This window comes from Phalacrocorax aristotelis, chromosome 13, assembly GCF_949628215.1.
Source record: "Phalacrocorax aristotelis chromosome 13, bGulAri2.1, whole genome shotgun sequence".
In the NCBI taxonomy this organism is placed as follows: Eukaryota; Metazoa; Chordata; class Aves; order Suliformes; family Phalacrocoracidae; genus Phalacrocorax; species Phalacrocorax aristotelis.
Window position 1 is genome coordinate 9,140,149 of NC_134288.1, and position 6,637 is coordinate 9,146,785.

A 6,637-nucleotide genomic window follows, 5' to 3' on the forward strand; every position below is an offset into this window, starting at 1 on the left:
TGCCGGGCTCAGCCCTGGCCACTGGCTCTGGCAGCATGACAGCAAGAGGCATCTTCCTGCTGGGGCTCCTCGCCCTGTGGGCAGAGCTGCAGGCAGCACCCACCACAGGCAAGTACAGGCATACTGGAAACACCCAGCCTTCCTAGACTTCAATATATTTTCCTTATCTTCATAGAATCATAGACTTATAGAATGGTTTGGGTTGGAAGGCACCTTTAGCGTACATCTAGTCCAACCCCCCTGCAACGAGCAGGGACATCTTCAACTAGATCACTGTTGATGATGATGTTCAGTGATGTGTGTTTAAATGCCTGTTTTCATCCTTGTATCTATGAAAGCTTCCTGTGAAGAGTTGTAACCCTTGAACGGTTTAGCCCTTGCTTAAGTTTTATAATCTTTGAATTCTGCAAAACTCCTGCCAAGGATGGAGGCAGCGGGGGAACCAGTGCGCAAGCATAGGGATGCTTGGAAGGTTTGTCGGTCAAACCAGTGACCAGGGCAGGGACTGGTGGAAACATCAGCCCGGCCAGAGCCCTGGGGTGCTGCAGACAGGACCAAGATGGACTGGACTGGACCCAGACTGGGCTGCCTGGGTGGGCTGGGGGTGTCCCTACTGTCTGGGCAGAGCAGTTCCATCCATGGGGCTGGGACACCCCTGGGGCGAGTGGGGACCCTCACCCCTCACAGACCTGCTCAGGGCATCTCTAACCAAAATGGCAACCTGCAGGTTGTTAAAGCTGAGCTCCAGTGGGCTGAGCTCTGCTGCCCACCCTCCTGTGCCCGCCTTGGACCAGAGTGCAGCACGTTCCTTGCCTGGGCTGGCAGCTGCCCCTGCGCTTTGCTTGATGGCAGGTTCAGGGCATGTCCCCCACCGTGAGCCCTCCGAAAGCACCAGCCCCACTGAGGAGGTGCAGCTCTGGGAGATAGGAAATTCTCAAAGAATTATTATTTTTCGTCTCGCTCTTTTTTTTTTTTTAATGGCCAACTTTCAAAGAAGTGAAAATTGTGTTTTGTTTGAATGAGCAGCGAAGTGATTCTGAGAGCAGTGTTTGAGATTTTATGGAACTCCTTCCTTCTGCTGCATGTGTTGCAAGCCGGGCTGTTTTATTCTAAGGCTTAAACTCTGAGGCAGCAACGGCTCCTGTGCAGCTGGAGCCAGGTTTGCTGTTGCTCTGTAATAAGATGCTGGGACCATTGCACGCTGATGAAAATGTGTTGAACTAACATGAATTTCTTTTCGTCTCAGTTTACAGGCTGGTTTTAAACCTTAAAATACAACCCTCCTTTTGCCAGCAAGCTGGCAGTGCTGGTGCCTCTGTTGCTAATGTGTTGGTCCCATTCCCTGTCTTGGAGTGGTGTCAAGGGGCCAGCACTACCGGTGGGCAACCTTGTGTTGTGCCGCTTTGCTGCTGAGCGGGGTCGCTTGCTGCTGCCTAACAGGAGAGCATGCAGACTGACTTCCTAAATATGCTTAGTGATACATTTATAACCCGGTTAAATGGCACATGCTCCATTTGTATTTGTTCTGCTAAGAAGTCACTGCAGTCAATACTGCGATGTTCACCTGTCCCCTGCAAGCCCCCGGGAGCACCCCAGGACACATACACATACAGAGACGCATATTTTATTGCTTTTCCTCTCCAAGGTCTGTCAGAGCTCTCCAAGCTCTGCAGTTGCAATTTCCCCAGCAGCTGTCCCCTCCTGGTGGGGAAGCCAGTGCTTTGGGGGTGCTTGCAGCTGCCAGTGCAGCTGCTGCCGCCGGGGGAGCAGGGTGGGGACAGGCCTGGGTGATACAGGGCTCACTGCCGGTGTCGGGACAGGCTGCAGCATGGTGTGGTGCCGGCTCTCACCCAGCTGCCCTGCGCAGCTGGAGCTGCGGGCAGGTGCTGGTCCCGGTGCAGAAACGCCCAGCAGTGCCCTGGCAGGCAGGTATGCTGTGGCTCCTGCGGCAGCTGCTCTGCAGCCACGGCGAGCGACCCTCAGGCACCGGCCCCACCACGACACTGCCATGCACCGGGAAGCACTGGCACGGCCCCAGGGGAGCTCTGTCACCCTGGCTGTGCAGGCAGCAGTGGGTGGGCAGAGGCCTGAAATCCCACTGGGAAAAGCCACAGGGGAGAAGGCAGCCGTGTGATGCCATGGAAAACCCGGCTGCTGCAAGCACAGGGAGTGTCCTGCCCTTGATGCCCTGACTTAGCATCAGTGCCAAATCTGAGACCCTGAGCCATCAGGGGACAGATCCTTGTGGGCTTTGCTCACCCCGGGAACCCTGTGCAATGATGCAGGGCACTGGTGGGTGGGAGTCTGGGGTGGGAGCCATGGGTGGGAGCCATGGGTGGGAGCTATGGGTGGGAGGGCAGCACAGGTCTGGTGCCCCAGGGTTGACACTGCTGCTTTCTCCCTTCCAGGGCTCCCCGGAGCAGCCCCTGCCAGGTGGCTGCAGCCAAGACAACCTGGAAGCACTCTGCTGGGGAAGAGCCCTTTGCCTGGGGAAGAGCCCAATGCAGTGCCTGGTCTGCAGCCCGGCAGGGTTGTCCCAGATGGGAAGTGGGAGTTGGGTGCGGAGCGGATGGGTAACAACCAGCACCTACCTGGGGCTGAGCTGGTGGCTGCTGCAGCATCCGAGCTGGGGAAGAAGCCAGTGACTGGGGGCAAGCCTGTGGCGGGGAACAAGCCCACACTGGCTGGGAAGCCAGCCACTGGGAAGAACCCCAGTTCAGGGAAAAAGCCAGCATGTGGGGGGAAGACTGAGACTAGGGAAAAGCCAGAGGTTGTAGCAAAGCCGGAGACCGGAGTGAAGCCAGAGACTGGAGGGAAGCCAGACACCGCAGGGAAGCCGGAGGCTAGTGGGAAGCCAGTGGCTGGGGAGAAGCCGGAGGCTAGTGGGAAGCCAGTGGCTGGTGGGAAGCCGGAGGCTGGTGGGAAGCCGGAGGCTGGTGGGAAGCCAGTGGCTGGGGAGAAGCCGGAGGCTGGTGGGAAGCCAGTGGCTGGGGGGAAGCCGGAGGCTGGTGGGAAGCCGGAGGCTGGTGGGAAGCCAGTGGCTGGGGGGAAGCCGGAGGCTAGTGGGAAGCCAGTGGCTGGGGGGAAGCCGGCAGCTGGGGGGAAGCCAGAGGCTGGGGAGAAACCTGTGCTGGGGGAGAAGCCGGAGACTGGGGAAAAGCCAGAGAGTGAGGGGAAGCCTGAGGCGGGAGAGAAGCCCGAGTCCGACCAGGTTGACAGTGATGATGACGACGATGATGATGATAAAAATGAGCATGGTAATGGTGACAATGATGGTGACAATGAGGGTAATGACGACGGTGACAATGACAGCAATGATGATAGTGATGATGGCGACGACGATGATGATGATGATGGTGATGACAATGGTGATGAAGATGATGACTATGACTATGATGATGACTACAGAGATGATGATGCTGAAGATTACAGTGATGATGATGGTGGTGGTGACGGCGATGATGCTTGGTGACCGATGCCGCAGGGTCTGCAAGGGGCATGGGTCGCAAGGAGAGCCTGTGGTGGGTGGGCACAGGGGTGGCCACTCCCAACCTCCTCTGACAGGGCCGGTCCCAGGCACCGATGCCATTTTGGGCAGGACCTTCTTTTTCCTAATAAACCTCACACTGGGCCACTGGCTTGGCCTGACAAGCTGTCCCTGGTCAGTGCCTGGCACAGTCAGGCCGTCGTGGCTGCCCCAGCCCTGCCCCGGGCACGGGGAGCTCCCACGTGGTCTTGGCAGGGCTCTTTGCACAGCGATGTGACTCTGTCCCCCATGGGAGAGCCATATACCCAGGACCAACAAAGCATCTCTGATCCAGGAGAAACCTCCCCATGTGGTCTTTCCCTCCCAGCTTCCTGGGGCTTCTTGGGGTGAGCTGCTCCATGGCTGAGGCCTCCTGGCATCCTCTGAAAGCAGATGCTGTGGCAGGGCTTGGCCAGGAGTCACAAGGGCATGCATACCCCCGGGTCCTGGATCCAGTGGTTTTGCACAGGCAGTGTGCTGGGGTGCTGGGAGCTTGGGCACCCCTTGGAGCCTTGCCTGTGCCCACCCGTGCTGCGCCTTGCCGTGCTGGCAGTGGGGTCAGGAGCTGGGGGACTGCTGTTGGTGCTTGATGTGAGGGGCACCCTCAGCTGACCACTGAGATCTCAGGGCAGCCCCAACACACTCCTGCTGCGGAGCCATACCAAGGTGAGGTTGGGGATGGCTGTGCTGCCATGGCCCTGGGGCAAGCCCAGGTCCTCTGGGGGTACAATGGGTTCCTGCTGGGCACCTGCTCCCAGGAGGGTCTCCAGGAATAGGAATGAGCCCAGTCCCATCAGGGGTGGATGGACCTGTGGAGTTTGGGCAGGACTTGTGTGCGGGTCCCCGGGGACCCACCAGCTGTGGTGGCACAGCCCCTGCCCAGGACCCCATCCCTCCCACAGGGGCTGAAGGTCCCACAGAGGCCAGCGGGGGCTCACCAGGAGACTGACACAGCAGGACCCAGCAAGTGTTCATCACAAGACTGGGTTTACTTAGGGGTGGGGGGGAACAGAGACACCCATGCTCAGCATGGAGCTGAGGGCAAGGGGGTGGAGGGGGGTTCTGTGGGACGGGTGCTTATCCAGCAGTTGATGGATCTCTCCATGGCCGGCTGTCTGGCTGTCTGGCTGTCTGATGCGGGGTAACGGCACACGCTGTGTCCTCGGTCGGGGTCCAGGCAGGGGCTAGGTGAATCCTGGGGAGAGACAGGAGCATCCATGTCCCAGACCTTCGCAGTGTAGCATACTGGAGTGCAGCCATTGGCCCCGCAGTGGGGTCCTGGGCGCGAGGGGTCCCACGACCCCAGGCATCCCTCTCAGGGGAGCTGTCGGGGGATTTGCTGGTCACTTCTGCAGTGTGCAAGGATGTATAGGGAGACAGCGCTGCTGTGCAGGATGCTGCACCCCAGCCACGGTCACACTCATCCCTGTGCATCCTCATGCAGCACATCCCACTGGCTCCCCACACCCACCCTGAGCCCGCCCCGCATCTACCCCGCTCTGACCTACGGACACCAGCCGGGCCCAGAGGCAGCAGAGCCCCAGGAGCAGGAGCAGCAACAGCAGCCGCATGGCGCAGGGCAGGCAGAGTGGGGGCTGCCTGTCTGGGCACAGGCAGAGGTTTAAATCCTCCCAGGGTTGGAGGTTGGTCCCAGTGACCCAGTCCGTGACCCAGTGCCTGGCACGCTCCGTCTGAGCGTGAACCCCCCCGTCCCCTCCCTCCCATGGGCTGCTGCTACTGGACAAGCCATGCGGGGAGGCAAGAAGGTGGTGCTGCTCAGTGCTGGGCTCTGTGCAGCCCTGAGAGAGCCATGCTGTGCCACGCCATGCCATGCTGTGCCGCAAGAAAAGAGCAGCCGGTGCAACTTCCTGATGTGGGGGACAGGTATAGGCAAGGTGGCAGCAAGAGGCTGGGAGACCCCAGTGTGAGGCTGGCCCTGCGGAGGCAAAGGAGGTGGCTCCCCGGCCGGGTGCTGTGGAGCAGCTCGTGGTGTCCTGGCAGCTCTCCGGGCATTGTTCTGCCTCCAGGAACAATCGCTGGCTCCCAAGGGACGTCCCGTGACCGGACACGGTCCACAGTCCCGTGCTGCCACAGACCCCTCAACCCTGCAGATCCCGGCCAGCCGGTGCCCACCAGGCCCCACGCCTTGGGGTGGGAACTGGGGGCCAGGACTGGCCGGGGGGTGCAGGACCCCAAAGCTGAAGGCAAGGAGCCAGAAGCTGCATGGAGGCTCTGCCTGGGCACCGGGACTGCAGGGCCATAACACTGGGCCCCACGTCCTCACCAGAATTGGGACAGGTGCCCAGGTCCCTGTCACATGGTGCGGAGCGGCTTTTTGCCTCCCGCTCCCTTCCACAGGGCTGGTGGGACCTGCCATCCTGGCCTCTGCGGCCACCTGCTGCTAGGGCTCCGGGCATGGGCGTGGATCTGCACCAGCACCGTTGCTCAGACAGACACAGCCCTTTCTGGGGTCTGGCTGTGCTTCCCACCTGTGGCTCTGCCTGTGCCCAGAGCCCCATGGCAATTGCTTGGGCCCTCGCTTTCCTGGGGGGCCCCAAAGCTGCCCCCAACACTGTGCTGAGATGTTGCATGTCCCTGGGGCTGGACCGTGCCAGCACTGTGTGGGGCAGCAGATGGGTCTGCTGGTGTGGCGTGTCACAAGGATGGAGGCACTGGAGCTGCCAGGGCTTTCCCTGCCGGCTCCCTTCTGGGAGTGCCTGTCCCTGGGAGAGGCAGGAGGGCTCTGGCATGCTTGGCCAGGCAGGCTGCCTGCATGTGTGTGTGTGTGCACGTGCAATCCAAGCCAGACAGGCGTGGACACGTGTGCATGCGTGTGCAGTCCACACTCTTTGTGTGTGTGCGGGGATTTGTACAGTCTATGCTGCCTGTGCATGTGCCACCTCTAAACTGTGTGTGCCCATCTGCAGTCCAGGCTGGCTGGGTAGCATCACGCGCTTGCCAGCAGCCGGCTACATGGGGACCCTCTCCCATCCGAATGTCCCCATGTGCGGGACAGAGGTGACGTGCAGGTGGGATTACCTGTCCCAGGAGCACAAGGAGCCACAAGAAGAGGAGCAGTGGGGAGTGCTGGTTCCACTGTGCCAGGGTGTC

At 60.4% G+C, this 6,637-nt stretch overlaps 1 long non-coding RNA gene across 1 annotated transcript; it reads right to left on the minus strand.

Moving 5' to 3' along the window:
• Nucleotides 1–4,496: 4,496 nt before the first annotated feature.
• On the minus strand, nucleotides 4,497–5,186 carry LOC142064270 (uncharacterized). The gene is made up of 2 exons (XR_012663043.1): nucleotides 5,031–5,186; nucleotides 4,497–4,721 (listed from the first exon to the last, which is right to left on the minus strand). It is a non-coding gene; the product is annotated as an uncharacterized LOC142064270 (long non-coding RNA).
• Between the last annotated feature and the right edge of the window lie 1,451 nt (nucleotides 5,187–6,637).